The 21,197-nt window shown below is 46.0% G+C and overlaps 1 protein-coding gene across 1 annotated transcript in view; it reads right to left on the reverse strand.

The window, feature by feature from the left end:
• Positions 1-2,170: 2,170 nt before the first annotated feature.
• Positions 2,171-21,197, reverse strand: part of LOC126295058 (homeobox protein B-H1-like) — a 159,848-nt gene continuing 140,821 nt past the window's right edge. Inside the window, exon 8 of the mRNA XM_049987305.1 lies at positions 2,171-2,596. The gene's annotated coding sequence lies outside the window, so the exon portion shown is untranslated. The remainder of the gene's footprint in view (positions 2,597-21,197) is intronic.

Here is a 21,197-nt window from a genome sequence, read left to right on the forward strand (position 1 = left end):
ATCTTATGTGCCGTCGTTGTGTTAGTACAGTTAATTATTTGAAGTCACACAGATTACACTACTGGCCATTAAAATTGCTACACCACGAAGATGACGTGCTACAGACGCGAAATTTAACCGACAGGAAGAAGATGCTGTGATATGCAAATGATTAGCTTTTCAGAGCATTCACACAACGTTGGCGCCGGTGCCGACACCTACAACGTGCTGACATCAGGAAAGTTTCCAAGCGATTTCTCATACACAAACAGCAGTTGACCGGCGTTGCCTGGTGAAACGTTGTTGTGATGCCTCGTGTAAGGAGGAGAAATGTGTACCATCACGTTCCCGACTTTGATAAAGGTCGGATTGTAGCCTATCGCGATTGCGGTTTATCATATCGCGACGTTGCTGCTCGCGTTGGTTAATATCCAATGACTGTTAGCAGAATATGCAATCGGTGGTTTCAGGAGGGTCGAGATGACAGGCATCTTATCCGCATGGCTTTAACGGATCGTGCAGCCACGTCTCGATCCCTGAGTCAGCAGATGGGGACGTTTGCAAGACAACAACCATCTGCACGAACAGTTCGACGACGTTTGCAGCAGCACGGACTACCAGCTCGGAGACCGTGTCTGCGGTTACCCTCGACTCTGCATCACCGACAGGAGCGCCTGCGATGGTGTACTCCATGACGAATCTGGGTGCACGATGAATCCACGTTCTGTTTACAGCATCATGATGGTCGCATCCGTATTTGGCGACATCGCGGTGAAAGCACATTGAAAGCGTGTGTTCGTCATCGCCATACTGGTGTATCACCCGGAGTGATGGTATGGGGTGCCATCGGTTACACGTCTCGGTCACCTCTTGTTCGCATTGACTGTGCTTTGAACAGTGGACCTTACATTTCAGATGTGTTGCGACCCGCGATTCTACCCTTCATTCGATCCCTGCGAAATCCTACATTTCAGCAGGATAATGCACGACCACATGTTGCAGGTCCTATACTGGCCTTTGTGGATACCGATAATGTTCGACTGCTGCCTGGCCAGCACATTCTCCAGATCTGTCACCAACTGAAAACGTCTGGTCAATGGTGGCCGAGTAACTGGCTCGTCACAATACGCCAGTCACCACTCTTGTGGTATCGTGTTGAAGGTGCATGGGTAGCTGTACCTGTACGTGCCATCAAAGCTCTGTTTGACTCAATGCCGAGGCGTATCGAGGCCGTTATTACGGCCAGAGGTGGTTGTTCTGCGTAGTGATTGTGTGAAAGTGTAATCACATGTCAGTTCTCGTATAATATATTTGTCCAATGAATACCCGTTTGTCATCTGCATTTCTTCTTGGTGCAGCCATTTTAATGGCCAGTAGCGTACGTCGTTGTGCGTGGGCAAGGTCTTATCAGCACAACTTATTCTAGTGTTACGAGAGTGAGCTACATTATCCGGTTGATTTTCACTTACGTATTGCAGTGCTGTTAAGAGCTTGTCCATACAGTATATCTCCTACGAGTTAATGGCATCTGAAGGGTGGCGCAGTACATGTCCCAACCTGATGCCATCGTAGTACCGTTGCGTTGAGTTGAAACGTGGATTCGGCCTTAAGCCCTAGCGTCCTACATCACTGCCTTGTCTGGTTTCGGCCGTAAGGAAGAGTAGGTTGCCATTCCTCCACAGACATTTACTGAAAGTGTCCCCAGCATAGTTGAAGCCATCATAAAGGCGAAATGCCGACACAGCCTATATTATTGTCCACTAATAGGTGTCTGCGCCAACGGGCTTGCCGCAGTGGTAACACTGGTTCCCGTCAAATCACCGAAGTTACTCACTGTCGGGCTGGGCTGGCACTTGGATGGGTGACCATCGAGTCTGCTGAGTACTATCAGTAAGCGGGGTGCACTCAGCCCTTGTGAGGCAAACTGAGGAGCTACTTGACTGAGAAGTAGCGGTTCCTGTCACGTAGAGTGACAACAGCTGGGAGAGTGGTGTGTTGGCCACACGTCCCTCAGTGTCATCTAAGGGCTCAGGATGGCATGGCGGCCGGTCGGTGCCGTTGGGCCTCCAAGACATGTTCAAATGCTATTTGTCTTTTTTTTAATAGATGTCTGGATTCTTTTGATCAGGTACTCTATGTAGACGAACAGAAGAGGAAGAAAGGCAATTGGAAGAAAAATTCAAGAAAGGGCTACACTAATCGGTCACATTTTATTGTCAGACACAGCTGACGGTCTACAAAATTACAGAAGAAATAATAGATCACAAGTTCAGAAGTCATGTCTTACTCGCTACATGGAATTCTCTCGTATATTACTCTCTACGTAACACTAAGAGCGTTACAAGAAATTGTTGCTCAGCTCCGTATACGACACAAGAAATTAAGTACAGAAACCTTGATTATAAGTACTGTTCTCTCATGAATACTATGGCAAAATGTCCCTACAGATGACATTCTTCCAAATTATTTCTTATAAAAATAAATGTTGTGTAAAAATATATTTATGTATATGTATATAGCCTCTAATAAATGTGATATCACGTAAGTACGATTGGAAAGCGCTTTGGATGTCCGCAACCAGATGGAGCTAGCTGCAATGCGAATACGCCGGACCGTTCTGAAACAGAAGAAAACAGAAACATTTGTTACAATTACTGTATAACTTTCAGCGAAGCGTGGTTCCTTATGAGACACTGCAATAATTACTTTATCAACTATTGCAACTTTACGTTATCTAGTTACATTTAATCTTCTGCGAGGACATCTACTGTGAACAGAAAAATTAAGTACATAGGAACAGATAATTAGTTTCAATTATTAATTTTTTGTGGTGTTTTAGTAGCGTCTACAGAGCAGGAGAGCTTCTGTAAAGTTTGGAAAGTAGGAGGCGGGGTCCTGGCAGAAGTAAAGCTGTGAGGAGGGGGCGTGAGCCGCGCTCGGGTAGCTCAGATGGTAGAGCACTCGCCCGCAGAGCCTTACTAGCCTCCTGCTTCACAACTTTGCGCCAGCCTCCATGTCCGCTCCACTACTAGTATCGACCATTCCAACCCCCTTTCATTACATCCAACAATTTTTTCCTAGAGTTCAGTTATATCTACCGGTCCTTACCACTGACACGTTTGTACCTCACCAAACCAGTCTCCGAATTGTTACAACACTGGTTCAAATGGCTCTGATCACTGTGGGACTTAACATCTGTGGTCATCAGTCCCCTAGAACTTAGAACTACCTAAACCTATCTAACCTAAGGACAGCACACAACACCCAGCCATCACGAGGCAGAGAAAATCCCTGACCCCGCCGTGAATCGAATCCGGGTATCCGGGCGCGGGAAGCGGACTGTTAACAACAGTGCCGCCCGTCCAACCCCATCGAACGTAAGTATCCACAGTACGTGTGGCGACACATGCGGAAGGCGATCTACGCGCGTTTTCCCGAATCAGACGTTCAATCAGCGTCGTACATCACCGTGAATAGCAAACAAGTTAACCGGGATCGTCTGCACCGCATCCATCTCGCCGATTGATCCCTCCGCACCCACTGTGGAGTGGATGACACGGACGTCCACCGGTTCCACTGTGGCACAGCGTTCAACGTCTGGACACTTGCGCGGCGAACTTTGGCGTTTCTTACTCGCTAGACACCGGCTCAGATCGACGTCCACATGCTTTTGTACCCCGATAAGACTTTCTACACCTCCGCCAAAACTCACTCTGTGAATTGGACCCGTGGCCACACGATCCGCTATCTTTTTACTTCTGGCGACAAGTCTACGCTTGGGTATTGGACTTATCTCAATGAGCGACATTGTGTCCTCATACGACACCCGCGCTATGAGCAATATTTTTCCAGTTTCTTACGGAGCACCTTCGATGACCCACCTCGTAGCTGGAACGTCCAAGCCCTGAGAAGCTGCAAACTGTACTAACCGAACCGAACTGAATAGATCTGCTACCCAGAACCCACGCCTACGCCATGAGAAGACACGCTTGGACGAGCTGGCCTGCTGTAGGCGGAGACACTTCAGGCGCTCCTGTAAGGACTGGTCTTTAACTGCAAGTCGCACGACGAGTTTATATGGGAAAGAAAACTTTTCCTTATTTATTCCTCATAATTTCTTCTTAAAGAGAAAAGAAATTTGATTTTGACAAACTTTTTTTTGTTTCAAAAGATTGCTTCTTCGCCATCAATACACGAAGGAGACTAAAATTTTTGTTTACTGGAAGGCAACTAGTATAGTTTTAGTATTTGTTTTCAAAAAAAAGTGGTAATAAAAAAGTGGTAATCGTAAGAACTAAAAAAAACAAAAAAAACAAAAAAACAGGTAGCTCAGATGATGGAGCACTTGCCCGCGAAAGGCAAAGGTCCCGAGTTCGAGTCTCGGTCCGGCACACAGTTTTAATCTGCCAGGAAGTTTCATACAAGCGCACACTCCGCTACTGAGTGAAAATCTCATGCTGGGGACTATATCTTACATTTCAAGCAAAAGTTCAGGAAAAGGAATTACTTTATTTTTGATGTTACAATCGTTTTGTACTAGCTCTGAATGTACAGTTAAGATCGTTTTTTCAGAAACACGTCAAATTACGAATTATCTGGCACGCTTAGAATTTGTATTATTAATTACGCAGTCTCGTACTGTTTATTAAGTTTATTTCTGGAGTGATTTGTGAAATAATGATCGAACCTAATATAAATTCATTTATCAAGAAAAATTGTAAACCCTTTGTAATATTACTATTTCCGCTGAGTGAAAGAGTAGTGAGCATGCCTCTGATGTGATCGGATGTATTTTTGTATTTTGGACGAACAATGTAATTTCGGCTTTGTTAATGTGAAAATTCAAAAGACCATATGGTAAACTATAATATAGAATATATATTAAAGTAACAACAAAAATTCTGCAACCACAATCTTCAAATTTATTTAGATCAGTTCAACCACGAAGACCTAAAACGTGAGAATCTAAGCGTCAAGAAACAAACCCCTAAAAAAATGATTCAGATGGCTCTGAGCACTACGGGACTTAACGTCTGAGGTCATCAGTCCCCTATACTTAGGACTACTTAAACCTAACTAACCCAAGGACACCACACATATCCATGCCCGAGGCAGGATTCGAACCTGCGACCATAGCAGCAGCGCGGTTTCAGAACGAAGCGCCTAGAACCGCTCGGTCACACCGGCCGGCTCAGACTCCTAGACAAGAAGAAATGCAACCAACGCTACACGAAAAGCTAAGTAAAGTAGAAAGTTTATTGTAAATTTCGATCCTGGAATTAGGAAGGAGGGGGAGATTACAACAGACAACAGTATCGACACACTCAACCAGCGCACACTTTCACCAACACCCACCGCACACTACCATACAAGACACCTAGAATAATTAAACTGTATCAGAATAAACAGTGAATGCATTCAACGCTGTAAATCTATTCTAGCGTAACTATAAACATCAGACATATCCACCCCTGCTCATTATATCGCTTACCGCTGTTGGTATGTAACACTAGTAACTGAACAGTTAGTACAGAAGCAATGTAAGAGGTAAAATTCAAGACATATAATATGGGAACAAAGTTTAATTGATGATCCCAAGAAATAACATAGCTAACACTCACACACCATTGCGCTTTCCACAAGGCACGTAACAGTTATAGTGTTTCTGTAAATGGTGGCCGGCCGCTATGACCGAGCGGTTCTAGGAGCTTCAGTCCGGAGCCGCGCTGCTGCTACGGTAGCAGGTTCGAATCCTCCCTCGGGTGTGGATGTGTGTGATGCCCTTGGGTTGGTTAGGATTAGGTGGTTGTAAGTCTAGGGGACTGATGACCTCAGATGTTAAGTCCCGTAGGGCTTAGAGCCATTTGAACCATTTTTGTAAACAGTGTTTAGAAATATTAATGTGGAAATTGAACTGCAGTGAACCGGGACTGCAAGATTCAAACTAGTTCCGTGGCTTTCTGATCAGGCTGGTTCAGATAGGGTAACATTTCTCTGTCTCTCTTTCTGTCCAAGTCTTGATCTATTATCATATCTTCCTAAAATTTGAAGATGTTTTGTGCTTTTCTTTAAATTTCTAATATACTTTTAATGTGCCATTACTTCCATTGTAATTGTTGACAACAGTAATTGCTGTTTGTAATATGGAGAACGTTTAGTAATCTACAAGATAAACTGTAAAATGAACGACCTGCTATAAAATGTAAGGCAACAGGTCTATAAATGAACAATAAATCAAATTCAGATTCAAAAAGTCAACGTTCTCCTGTCCAACCCATCCTGTCGCCGCTTATCTGCTGACAACACAGCCTCCTTTTTCACTGGCGGCTCCGCCTCTAGTGACATCTGGTGGCCAATTTCGCATTACGTAGCGCTGTCCGGAAACTGTTGATCAGATAGTGCCTCATCAGTTTCGAGTTATGACATTGTAACGTGGAGTTTCGTCAAAAATGCCATTCAAAAGCCGAGGATTAACCCGTGCTGGGAGAGACTGTATGTGCTTCTCTCTCTCTCTATCTGTGTGTGTGTGTGTGTGTGTGTGTGTGTGTGTGTGTGTGTTTGCGTGCATGTGTGTGAGAGAGAGAGAGGGAGAGAGAGAGAGGTGGGAGCAGAAGGGAGGTTGCACGGTGCGAGCGTAGACCGTCGTGAAGGAAGTCAGTTCTACAGAAGACACAGCAGGGAAACGGGAGGAGAGGAAATTTGAGCACGCAGAGACGGAACAGGGGGCAGAAGACGTAGAAAGACTACCGACATGAAAGAGTTCCGCCTCGGGCTGTCTGGGAACGGGACACTCCCACACACCCACGTGACCACACACACACACACACACACACACACACACACACACACACTCACACACACTCACTCGCAATGGTGTTTCCCTGATCTGGCGAGCATATACGGAACGAGAGAAACACTAAAGCTTAAGTCGTCTCGATTCTGGCGGACAACTTCTGTGTTGTCCTTACGCAGCCTATATGCCACCTCTAACTTTTTATTTAGCTCTGAGAATTAACTAAACATCCTGTGCCTGATTGTGGCGTATGCCACATGTTTTTAGCGTGCCACTTCTTTTCGTTTCTCCATGTTCCCAGTAGGTTTTAGGACCTGCTGCAAAGAAGTGTCAGCATGACTCAGAGAAATAAAGGCAATTTCAACACTTGCTTCTACGTCTACATGACTACTCCGCAATTCAGGCGGGGGGACGATCGAACACGAACACTTAAATCTTCCCGCGCGAGGTCCTATTTCTCTTATTTCATTATGGTGTGTAGGTGTGCATAAAGAGAATATTTTCACATTCGGAGGAGAAAGTTAGTGATTGAAATTTCGTGACAAGCTATCCCCACAACGAAAAAGGCCTTTGTTTTAATGATGCCAACCCAACTTGCGCATCATATTCGTGACACTGTCTCCACTATTTCATATTACACAAAACGAGTTGACCTTCTTTGATGTCCTCCGTCACTCATGTCTCATGTGGATCCCATACCGTGTAGCTATACTACAGCAGCGGACGGACAAGCGTAGCACAGACAGTTTCTTTAGGGGATTTGTTGCATCTTCTATATGGTCTGCGAGTGAATCGCAGTCTTTGGTACGCCTTCTCCACAAAACTTGTTTCCAATTTAAGCCGGCTGGAGTGGCCGTGCGGTTCTAGGCGCTATAGTCTGGAGCCGAGCGACCGCTACGGTCGCAGGTTCGAATCCTGTTTCGGGCATGGATGTCCTTAGGTTAGTTAGGTTTAATTAGTTCTAAGTTCTAGGGGACTGATGACCTCAGAAGTTAAGTCACATAGTTCTCAGAGCCATTTTTCCAATTTAAGTTGTTCGTAATTGTAATCCCTAGGTTAAATTTACGGCATTTAAATTTGATTGATTCATTGTGTAACCGACGTTTAACGGATTCCTTCTACCACTCATGTGGTTGGCCCCACAATTTTTATTATTTAGGGTCAATTGCCAATTTTCACACCACACAGATATCTTTTCTGAATTTTTGCACTTTATTTCTGATGTAAGAAATGGAAACGTCGTGTAACTAGGGCCTCCCGTCGGGTAGATCGTTCGCCTGGTGCAAGTCTTTCGACTAAACGCCACTTCGGCGATGGGGATGTAATGATGATGATTAGGACAACACAACAGCCAGTCCCTGAGCGGAAAAAATCTCCGACCCCGCCGGGAATCGAACTCGGCGCCTCAGGATTGACATTCTCTCGCGCTGACCACTTTTTTTTTTTGTGAGGATTTTATTTCATTGTTGCAATCCTACAAATGTTCATGATACTATGCGGTTTCTTGTGACAGTGAAATGTCTTATGTAGAAAGTACCTGGAAAATATATGCAGATGTGGTCTGGTGAAGAAAGTGTGCGTATTAAAATTTAAAATAAGTGATTGCAGCAGCATAATGAGGTATATTTTGTAGTGAGGGAGTGAGCTCCACGTGGGATCCGAAGCACGGACCCCACGGGGGTGCCTGACATGCGCCACATGCCAAGGCAGAGGTGGAGGCTAGTGTTCGGAAGTCTGAAAATTCCAGCGCCGGCCGGGGATTGAACCCCGGCCCGGCTGGGGCGAATAGCCCCAGCCGAGGTGCTGGAACGTTCCAGACCCCCTTACCACTTTTTTTTTACTTTATATATTTTTTTTCTATAAAGTAATTTCCCTTAAAAGCCCCTTAGGAAAATGGAACTAAAAAAACCCCTAAGTGCCACCGCCACTTTTTATCCTATAACAAAAAATCTGATCCACTTCAGGCGTTGGCTCCTGAGTAAACCCACCCCAGAGAGCTGCCTATATATCAGGGGAAATATGGGAAATCAAGGTTAGGGCTATCCTTTGCCACTTTTTTTTGTTACATGTGAATTCTAGTAACTAAGTGTTACAAGTAAGTGTTACAACAATAAAGGTGGCATAAAAGAGTAATCCAGAAATAAAAACATAAATCACTGATGTAATTCCAACTAAAAGGTTCTTCAATAATGTAACTGGTTCCACTTGGAGCCTCGTCATCGTTATCTGATATCTCCAATTGCGCCTTTGAAGGGCATCTGCAACGGAGGCATTCAGCTTCGCTAGTGCCTCAAGGAAAACAGCATCCTTGCAGCAGCTTGTCTCTACCTTCGCTCATGGCTGACAAGGCAGAACGTTCAGCCGTTTGTGTGATGCGGCACAGAACATTAACCGCAGCTCGGCACTCCCCAGCTTAGTGGGGGGTTAACGAAAACGCTGCGTAAATAATTTGCGAAGAGCGTACGGTATTTCGGTGTGCGTTCGAGGGCATTGTGAGCATTTTGCAGGAACCACCAGTAATCAAGCTGCTCTTTCTCTCCGTCGCGAAACATGTAGGCGACGGTAAGTCCTTTGAACCATGTAAGCGCATGATATTTTGCAGCCGGAAAGTAAGTTCCATCGGGACAGAGTAGGGTCTGAGGGTCAATCATATCAGGTGTGACCCGGAGGTAACAAGCCAATATCTTCTGTGTTAGTCGCCAAACTCCGGACGATGATGCGCAAGTAAAACGATGTTCATCAGTATCCAAAATGTGACAATCTGGGCAATAAGGGGAGTCTGCCAGTCCAATAGTGTGAAGTCGCTGTAGTGTGGCATATTTTTTGTTGGCGATCTGATACCACTTCGAACGCACCGTGGAGGACAGAAAGTTGTGGTGTATCGTTTTCCACACTCTTGGCCAGTGAACCGTAGGGTACTTGTTTTCCACCACGTTATGGGGAACAGCACGCAGAAGGTTGGTATAAAAATCTTTCGCCTTTGGTGGACGCGTGGCGGAGAGGTTCGAGCTGACATAGCTGTAATCAAGACTGAAGGTCGACACATGGGAGAGCTGTGGTGCGACGTGCGCAACCGACACCGGCGGGACGTTAGAGACTGGCATCAGAACCTGTAGTAAACGACCCGTGAGAGAGGTATATTGACTTTTCCATCGTTTCCTCATGTTGCTCATGTAAAGGGCAGCTGCTCTCGCCCTGACGTTGACCAATCCCAGCCCTCCTTTGTGCACTTTGAGGGTTAGAGTATCGTATCGTACTTTAAAGATATGACCTGCGGAAACGTAGTAACTGAAGGCCGCTTGAAGCCGGCGACCTATCTGCAGCGGTAGTGGGAGGACTTGTGCCACGTGGCTGAGTTTTGATGCCACGTAGAGGTTCAGGTATTCAACACGTTGTAGCTGGTTCAAGTCCCGGAGCAGGTTCTGTCGCACCATTGCGCGTATGATCTGTAATAACCGTCGGTAGTTTGCTGCAGCTGTTTTACGTACATCTTTCTTGAACGTGATTCCCAAATATCGCAGATCAGAAACTGGTGGGAGGGGAGCGAGGGCTTCCGGTCCGAGACCTCGCCCAATATCCAACGCCGCCGACTTGTTGATGTTCAGAAGACTGCCGGCGGCCTGTCCGTATCGCTCAATCCAGGTTAGTACGCTTTGAACTTCGTCATTGGAACGAACCAGCAGTAGCAGGTCGTCAGCGTATGTCCTATAGCGAAAGGTGACGTCCCGCAACGTGATGCCAGATAGGCGGTGGTTAAGGCCCCCTAGGAGTGGCTCGAGTGCGATGGCATAAAGGTAGGTAGAAAGGGGACAACCCTGTCGTAGAGACCTCTTAATGGGTACTGGTCCTACCGTCCTTCCATTGACCAGGACGTGTGAGCTGGCTGCGGTCCAAAGACGCCGTAGGGTGTCGATGAGGCCCGGGGGAAATCCCTTACAGTCCATCACTCGTAGGAGGAAGTTGTGGTGCACTCTATCAAAGGCGCGGTTGAAATCTACGGAGACGATCGCCGCTCTCAGACGGCACGCAGAAGCGATTGCTATTAAGTCCCTGCAGTCACCGGTGGCCATGTGTATGTTGGCTTCTCCCCCCTGCGACGTCTGTTCTGGAGCGAGGATCATCGGCAAAGTCGTCTTAATACGGCTCGCCATAATCCTGGTGAAAATCTTGTAATCGGCGTTCAGCATTGTAAGCGGCCGATAGTCGTTAATCGATAGCCCTCCACCTGGCTTGTGTACCGGTATGAGAAGACCTACAAACGCTGGCGGCACAACACAGTCTGGAGACATAAGTTCGCGGAACATTATAACCCAGCGAGGCATCATGATGTCACGGAAAGTCCGGTAGAATTCGATGGGCAATCCATCAGGTCCAGGAGACTTATTGGCCGCACCTTTGTCCACGGCGTCTTCGACTTCTTCGAGTGAGATTTCCTCTGTTAGTGCATTCACGGTAGCCTCGTCGATAGTACGTGTTACCTGCTGTAACACTTCAGTAGTGGCCTCGTCATCGACGATTCTTTCCTTGTAAAGATGACGAAAATGATCCTCCACCGCCTTTACTATGGTTGCTTGGGTCGTACATAAGCGACCGTCGTGTGTCCTGAGTTGTGTGATTAAGTGGTGGCGTTGTCGACGCTTATCCGCCACAACGTGGTGCATAGTGGGTTCCTCTGCAAACGTCCGGTCGTACCGTCGCGAGCGGACGACTGCACCTTCTAGTCGGCGCTTCGTCAATGATAGTATGTGAGCATTGATTCTGCTTTGGTCATGTTCTCTCTCCGGGGAAGGGGGTAAGGCGTCGAGGTCCCTGAGTGCCGCGTAGTAAAAATCGAGGGTCTGTCGATGCCACGCAGTCACGTCCTTGCCATATTGCATAAGTGTCCTACGGATTGCTGGTTTGGCTCAGAGGAGCCACCACTCCAGGGTCGAGGCGTATCGAGGGTGGCGGCGTTCACAGTCAGTCCACGTTGCTGCAACTTGCCGACGGCAATCCAGGTCCTGGAGATGAGTTATGTTGAGCTTCCAAAAGCCGTTGCTGCGCCAGACTTGTTGGGGGCGTAGGTGTATAATGCAGATATAGGCACTGTGATCAGAATAGGTTTGAGGCGATAGTTCGGCGTCCACCACACCTTGTGTGAGATCTTGTGACACATATATGCGGTAGAGTCGGCTGGCCGAATGACTGGTAAGATGAGTGTGGCCAGAGTGGTTACCGTGGACTTTTTCCCACGTGTCGCACAAGTGAAGTTCTTGGATCGTCGCACCCAGTTCCGGACAAGGCGTGTAATGTGGGATTTGGTCCTTGGGGTGAAGTACGCAATTAAAATCGCCGGCGAAGACGCTGTGGTCGTATCGTCCTAGGAAAAGGGGAGCGACATCTGTGGAGTAGAATCTGGCGCGGTCGTGACGTCTTGTGGTACCCGACGGCGCGTAAACATTAATGAATCGGGTGTTGAGTGCCGTAAATGCTATTCCTCGAGCGGAGGGAAGAAACGTGACGTCGGTAACTTCAATACCTTCACGCACTAATATTGCCACTCCGGAATCTGCAGGGCTACCGGGCGTCACATGTGTGGTGTACCCGTAAAAGTGCGGGAGTGCCGTCGTTTTCGCTTCTTGTAGTAAAGCAAAGTCAACCCCCATGGCTCGTATGGTTCCTTTCAAAAGTTGGATCTTGACAGGAGAACTGATCATGTTGATATTCATTGTCGCCAGGCGGTAAGCCTGGATGGCTGCTCAAATTGTCTCCTAAATCGTTTATATGTATAAATACGGAACAGCAGAAGGCCTATAATACTTCCTTGGGGAACTGTGACCTCTCTGACAGGAAATTACGGGTCCAGTCACACAGCTGACACGATATTCCATAAGCACGCAGTTCCAGTACAAGCCGCTTGTGTGATACAATGCTAAAAGCCTCCTGGAAAGCAGTTTGTTGAAACCCCTTACAGGATTCTTTTTCTTACTTCTGTGCATTAACTTACATTTAAAGCGAGGTGCCATTCATCACACAGCAAACAGAAATTCTACCAGACTCCTGCTAAATTCACTTTCCTACAGAACTACGTCATCAGCAAACAGCCTCAGATTGCTGCCCAACGTGCCCGCAAATCATTTACGTATACAGAGAACAGCAGCGGCCCTATCACACGTCCCTAGGACACAGCTTTGTCTCTTAGTAGTCAGTCTTCCGACGGCGTTGATGCGACCCGCTACGAATCTCTCTCCTGTGCCAATCTTTTCATCTCAGAGTAGCACTTACAGTCTACATCCTCAATTATTTGCCGGTTGCATTCTAGTCCCTGCCGTTCCCTACAGTGTCTACAGTTTCTGCCTTCCACAGCTCCCTCTACTACCATGGAAGTCATTCCCTGATGTCTTAACACATGACCTATCACCCTATCCTTTCTCCTTATCAGTGTTTTCCACATATTCCTTTCCTCTCCAATTTTGCGCAGAACCTCCTCATTCCTTACCTTATGAGTCCACCTAATTTTCAACATGCGTCTGTAGCACCACATCTCAACTGCTTCGATTCGCTCCTGTTCCCGTTTTCCCACAGTCCATGTTTCACTACCATACAATGCTGTACTCCAGACGTACATTTTCAGAAATTTCTTCCTGAAATTAAGGTCTATCTATGATACTAGTAGACTTCTCTTGGCCAGGAATGCCCTTTTTGCCATAGCGAGTCTGCTTCTGATGTCCTCCTTGCTCCGTCCGTCATTGGTTATTTTACTGCCTATTTAGCAAAAATTCCCCAAACTTCATCTACTTCGTGACCATCAATCCTGATGTTATGATTCTCGCTGTTATCATTTCTGCTACTTCTCATTACTATTTATGAAGTCCTATCTTCACTGCCATATCTAGTACCCTATTCCGTACGCTCGGCTTCGTTCACAGTTTGCAGTGGGGCACTGTGTCAAATGCGTTCGGGAAATCTAGGAGTATGGAATGTACCAATCAAATGGCTCTGAGCACTATGGGACTTAACATCTATGGTCATCAGTCCCCTAGAGCTTAGAACTACTTAAACCTAACTAACCTTAGGACGTCACACAACACCCAGTCATCACGAGGCAGAGAAAATCCCTGACCCCGCCGGGAGTCGAACCCGGGAACCCGGGCGTGGGAAGCGAGAACGCTACCGCACGACCACGAGCTGCGGACTATGGAATGTACCTGTCGACCTGTATCCGTAGCGGGCCGGTGTGGCCGAGCGGTTCTAGGCGCTACAGTCTGGAACCGCACGACCGCTACGGTCGCAGGTTCGAATCCTGCCTCGGGAATGGATGTGTGTGATGTCCTCAGGTTATTTAGGTTTAAGTAGTTCTAAGTTCTAGGGGACTGATGACCTTAGAAGTTAAGTCCCATAGTGCTCAGAGCCATTTGAACCATTTTTGAACCTGTATCCGTGATTCGCAGGTTATTGTGTGAGAAGAGGGCAAGCTGAGTTTAGCACGAGCGATGCTTCCTGTCTCGAGGAAATTTTTCGAGATCGAATTTAGAATATGCTCAATTCTGTAGCTAACTGAATTCACAATTTTGGTCCGTAATTCTGCGGGATCGTTATTTTACCCTTATACAGCAGTAGCCTGCACATTTTTCCAGTCTCCTGGAGCTTTTGCACTGAGGGAGAGGTTCGCGATAAATGTAAGCTAAGTAAGGAGCCAATGACGCAAACAGAAAATACAAAACCGTAGTGGGTTTCCATCTGGGGACTTGATTCTATCTTTTTCAGTTTCTTTTCAGCGCCAGGGCAACTCATTTCTGTGTCCTCACACAACGCTATGTCTGTATGATCCTTTGCATGAATGATTTTCTTAAGCGCGAAATTTAAAACTTCAACTTTCATTTTGCTGTCTTCCACAGTCACACCAGACCAGTGACGAATAGAAGCCTTTGAACTACATAGCTTTTTATGTCCGGGTTCTCCACCTAGTCTATCACTAAGGTACAAGGGCTGTTCGGAAAGTATAAAAACCGCAACTGAAACCACAGTGAAAATACGATATAGCTTAGCATGGGTGTGTTGGTCAATGTCTCTCGTACGGCTGCCACTCCTGTCACGTCTCTCTCTTTAAGTTCTGAGGGTACAGTAAACACACAAAGATGTCTAGAAAGCAGTGTCTCCCGCCAAATATGTTCACCTGCCTGTGGCGGAGTGGTTACACGACAATAACATCCCTGGACTGGCCTGCACAGAGTCCTGACCTGAATCCTACAGACCTGTGGGACGTTTTGGAACGCCGACTTCGTGCCAGGCCTCACCGACCGACATCGATACCTCTCCTCAGTGCAGCACTCCGTGAAGAATGGGCTGCCATTCTGCAAGAAACCTTCCAGCACCTGACTGACAGCCTGCGAGCCAGAGTGGAAGCTGCCATCAAAGCTAAGGGTGGGCCTACACCGTATTGAATTGCAGCATTACCGAAGGAGGGTGCCACGAACTTGTAAGTCATTTTCAGCCAGGTTTCAGGATACTTTTGATCAGTTAGTGTACGTTACAAGAGAGCCGCAAAGATACAGTCCTGTAATCTACAGTTCCATACCTCCCAGGGAGCTTAAGAAACTAAATAATGACAACTGCAGTGTCATTTTGTAGTTATTGTTGATTTTTATGTCATTCCATACGCTATCTATTGTGAAAACTATGTTACAAATGGTTTAAATGGCTCTGAACACTATGGGACTTAACATCTGAGGTAATCAGTCATAGAGGCAGATATGGCCCGGCCACACGAAATACTCTCCGTCCGCGGTGGAAACACCGGCGACACCGCGGCAATACGCCGACAACAGTGCCTGAAGCATCCTGACACATGAGGAGTGTTGCCTGGTCTAGGCACAGCATTGTGGCTACACTGCCGCAATATTTAGATCATCGTTACTGCCGCCACATTGTTGTTGTTGTGGTCTTCAGCCCTGAGACTGGTTTGATGCAACTCTCCATGCTACTCTATCCTGTGCAAGCTTCTTCATCTCCCAGTACCTACTGCAACCTACATCCTTCTGAATCTGCTTAGTGTATTCATCTCTTGGTCTCCCTCTACGATTTTTACCCTCCACGCTGCCCTCCAATGCTAAATTTGTGATTCCTTGATGCCTCAAAACATGTCCTACCAACCGATCCCTTCTTCTAGTCAGGTTGTGCCACAAAGTTCTCTTCTCCCCAATCCTATTCAATACCTCTTCATTAGTTACGTGATCTATCCACCTTATCTTCAGCATTCTTCTGTAGCACCACATTTCGAAAGCTTCTATTCTCTTCTTGTCCAAACTATTTATCGTCCATGTTTCACTTCCATACATGGCTACACTCCAAACAAATACTTTCAGAAACGACTTCCTGATACAGAAATCTATATTCGATGTTAACAACTTTCTCTTCTTCAGAAACGCTTTCCTTGCCATTGCCAGTCTACATTTTATATCCTCTCTACTTCGACCATCATCAGTTATTTTACTTCCTAAATAGCAAAACTCCTTTCTACTTTAAGTGTCTCGTTTCCGAATTTAATTCCCTCAGCATCACCCGATTTAATTTGACTGCATTCCATTATCCTCGTTTTGCTTTTGTTGATGTTCATCTTATATCCTCCTTTCAAGACACTGTCCATTCCGTTCAACTGCTCTTCCAAGTCCTTTGCCGTCTCTGACAGAATTACAATGTCATCGGCGAACCTCAAAGTTTCTAGTTCTCCATGAATTTTAATACCTACTCCAAATTTTTCTTTTGTTTCCTTTACTGCTTGCTCAATATACAGATTGAATAACATCGGGGAGAGGCTACAACCCTGTCTCACTCCTTTCCCAACCAGTGCTTCCCTTTCATACCCCTCGACTCTTATGACTGCCATCTGGTTTCTGTACAAATTGTAAATAGCCTTTCGCTCCCTGTATTTTACCCCTGCCACCTTCAGAAATTGATAGAGAGTATTCCAGTCAACATCGCCACATATTGCGGTAAAATATGGCCCTTCTAAACACGCTTTAAGACGTAGAATGGAGCGAGGTCGCATGAAACAGTCAATGCCTTCTCTACGCGATAGGAATGGAGATACTATCGAAGACAGTGCTGCTAAAGCAGAGTTAATAAACACAGACTTACGAATTGCCAATACAAAAGAAGACGAAGTAAATATTCCTGAATTCGAATCGAGAACAGCTGCCAACATGAGTAACGCAGAAGTAAATATCCTAGGAGTAGTGAAGCAACTTAAATCACTTAATAAAAGCAAGTCTCCTGGTACAGACTGTATACCAATTAGGTTCCTTTCGGACTATGCTGATGCATTAGCTTCATACTTAACAATCGTAACAACCGTTCGCTCGACGAAAGATCCATACCCAATGACTGGAAAGTTGCACAGCTCACACCAATATTCAAGAAAGGTAGCAGTAGTAATCCACTTAGTTACAGGCCCATATCGTTAACGTCGATATGTAGCATGATTTTAGAACGTATATTGTGTTCGAACATTCTCAGTTACCTCGAATAAAACGGTGTATTAACACACAGTCAGCATGGGTTTAGAAAACATCGTTCCTGTGAAACACAACTAGCTCTTTATTGAGCTACTGACAAGGGATTTCAGATCGAGTCCGTATTTTTCGATTTCCGGAAGACTTTTGACACTGTACCACACAAGCGGCTCGTAGTGAAATTGCGTGCTTATGGAATATCGTCTCAGTTATGTGACTGGATTTGTGATTTCCTGTCAGGGAGGTCACAGTTCGTAGTAATTGACGGAAAGTCATCGAGTAAAACAGAAGTGATTTCTGGCGTTCCCCGAGGTAGTGTTGTAGGCCCTTTGCTGTTCCTTATCTATATAAACAATTTGGGAGACAATCTGAGCAGCCGTCTTCGGCTGTTTGCAGATGGCGCTGTCGTTTATCGTCTATTAAAGTCATCAGAAAATCAAAATAAATTGCAAAACGATTTAGAAGAAATATCGGAATGGTGCGAAAGGTGGCAGTTGACCCTAAATAACGAAAAGTGTGAGATGATCCATATGAGTGCTAAAAGGAACGCGTTAAACTTCGGTTACACCATAAATCAGTCTAATCTAAAAACCGTAAATTCAACTAAATACGTAGGTATTACAATTTCGAACAACTTAAATTGGAAGGAACACACAGAAAATGTTGTGGGGAACGGTAACCAAAGACTACGTTTTATTGGCAGGACACTTATAAAATGTAACAGACCTACTAAGGAGACTGCCTACACTACGCTTGTCCGTCCTCTTTTTAGAATACTGCTGCGGGGTGTGGGATCCTTACCAGATAGGACTGACGGAGTACATCGTAAAAGTTCAAAGAAGGGCAGCACGTTTATTCTATCGCGCAATATGGGAGAGAGTGTCACAGAAATGATACAGGGCTTGTCCTGGAAATCATTAAAAGAAAGGCGTTTTTCGTTGCGACGGAATCTTCTCGCGAAATTCCAGTCACCAACTTTCTCCTCCGAATGCGAAAATATTTTGTTGATACCGACCCACATAGGGACGAACGATCACCACGATAAAATAAGGGAAATCAGAGCTCGTACGGAAAGACAGAGATGTTCATTCTTTCCGTGTGCTATACGAGATTGGAATAATAGAGAATTGTGAAGGTGGTTCAATGAACCCTCTGCCAGGCATTTGAATGTAGATGTAGATGTAAATAAGCTGGTGCAATGGTCAGTACACTGGACTCACATTCGGGAAGACGACGGTTCAAACCCGCGTCCGGCCGTCCTGATACAGGTTTTCCGTCATTTCCCTAAATCGCTTCAGGCAAATGTGGCGATGGTTCCTATAGAAGGGCATGGCGGGCTTCCTTCCCCGCCGTTCCATAATCCGGTGAGACCGATGATATCCACCAAATGCCGGCCGCGGTGGTCTCGCGGTTCTAGGCGCGCAGTCCGGAACCGTGTGACTGCTACGGTCGCAAGTTCGATTCCTGCCTTGGGCATCGACGTGTGTGATGACCTTAGGTTAGGTAGGTTTAAGTAGTTCTAAGTTCTAGGGGACTGATGACCACAGCAGTTGAGTCCCATAGTGCTCAGAGCCATTTGAACCATTTTCCACCAAATAAACCAGCCAACCAAAGAAATAGGTGCAGATCAGAGATGGGGATTATTCGAATAATTTTTATGTGTAGATAATTATCCAACTTCACTTACGGGTGAAGAGATTACTCCTCTCTGCGAATACAAATTAGAATTTAGTATTACTATTTTTATCTGAAATAACGAATAACGGAGAATACTACCACAATTCTTTGTCTACTTCTCGAGCGTAATTGTCTCCGTATAAAACTTTGTTTTCTCCTGCGGGTCAGCACTTTCTGTTCGATTAATACTTTATTAATGCTTTACGCTATCTGATCGAAGGTATCCCACCAGGCCTTAAATGGAGGCAGCGACTACCGTGTTGTCAGTAGGGGAGCACTAATAGCAGACTGGGTCAGTCTGGAAATCTCAGTGGAAGAAAAAATAATAATAATAATAATAAAAACCCGTTCAAATGGCTCTGAGCACTATGGGACTTAACACCTGAGATCATCAGTCCCCTAGACTTAGAATTACTTAAACCTAACTAACCTAAGGACATCACTCATATCCATGCCCGAGGCAGGATTCGAACCAGCGACCGCAGCAGCAGCGCGGTTCCGGCCGGACCGCCTAGAACCGCCCGGTCACAGAAGCCGGCTAACTATGTTACAGATCCGTACAAACAATAGTATCGGCACTCATCCGATTTCGTATTCAGAAGTATCAGCTGCTGGTCGCTTGGCGCGGTGCCGTCGCAGTGAGTAACAAAAATGAGACGGAGTTCCGCGACTGTTACTTTAGAATGTGGCCGACAATCCTGCGCTCTTTTCTGTACCGAGACTGCAATAATCTATTTCCTGAACGTCCTCAGAATTTTGTTATTTCGAGCGGCCTCAATAATGTTTTGAATATCAAGCAGGCTAATATAAGTATATCGCATTTACGAGTGGGTGGAATGTGAGAGAGACGCGGATCTAGTTTCCCAGCCAGCCGCTGACGTCACGCTAGCGGCATGCTGCCGGGCCGTATCGTGATGATGTGTCACTCCATCAGAAACGCCCGCTCATTTTTCTACCAATTCTGACGCAGGAACGGATGAGCCGTGAGCCGCTGACCTGGTGCTTACGAGAAACTCCGGCTCTTTCAGTGGGAAACGGAGAAGCTGTCGGAGAGGACAGCGTGACGAAGTTGACAATTAACGACGATTCGATACAGGATAATGGCCCCTTGTGTATGCGTCATCAGCGACCTCTAGTGGCTAGCCACGTGTGTGTGCCCAGATTTCCAACCTACAGCTTGTCACAAGCAGGCGTGAGTCTTATGGCACCAATTGCATGCAAGTACACTACCGGACGTTAAAATTGCTACACCACGAAGAAGACGTGCTACAGACGCGAAATTTAACCGACAGGGAGAAGATGCTGTGATATGCAAATGATTGGCTTTTCAGAGCATTCACACAAGGTTGGCGCCAGTTGGTGGCGAGCGCCACTTCTGCCAGCTAAATAAAAGATTCAAACTACGGAAGGCACTAACTACTGATAGGGATAGTTAGCAAATGAAAGATTTTAATAGAGAACAGACAATGTATTTACCTTAATATCATCAAAAGTCATAACATATGTAGCGGTTCATAACATCCATTCTTACAAATTTCAAAACTCCGCCATCTCTCTCCCCACGTCCACCACTGCTGGCGGCTCACCTCCAACTGCGCAACGCTACGCGCTGTTCACATCCAACTGCCGCTGCCCAACACTACAATGGCAGACAACAATGCAAACCAGCCACAGACTGCACACAGCACAGCCAGCGATTTCCATACAGAGCGCTACGTGGCGTTACCAATAAGAAAACCTAAACAGCCTACTTACAATGTATAAAACTACTGCTGGTGGAGAAGAACCGTTTCGGCCAAGGTTGTAGCGACCTTCTTGAGGGTCTAATGGTTCAGCAGCGTAAGTTTTATACATTATGATACGGTACCCTACCTAGAAAATTTTTATGTCGACTGACTCCGGCCGCGGAAGCCTACGCATTTATAGGAAGGCAATTTGTCCATTGCCGTACACGTTTCGCTTATTTTAGCTGTGAAGCATCTTCAGTGATCTGTAATACATGTGTATTTTTACACATATAATAAAAGTGCAGCGTGACAATTATTGAAGGATATGAAATAAAATCGTCTTAACTTGCGAACGGTTTGCGTTAGGACGTTCAAACTGCACTGTTGGATGCGGAGCGCGATGGGAATCAGTGTGTGGATTTGGTTTGGTTCAGCGACGAATCCCACTTTCTTTTCCATGAGGTTTGTTAATGAGCAAAACTGGTGCACTCGGTGGACTGAGAATCCACATCGCGAGAAATAGCAATAGTC

Source organism: Schistocerca gregaria, chromosome 11 (assembly GCF_023897955.1).
Source record: "Schistocerca gregaria isolate iqSchGreg1 chromosome 11, iqSchGreg1.2, whole genome shotgun sequence".
Classification (NCBI taxonomy): Eukaryota; Metazoa; Arthropoda; class Insecta; order Orthoptera; family Acrididae; genus Schistocerca; species Schistocerca gregaria.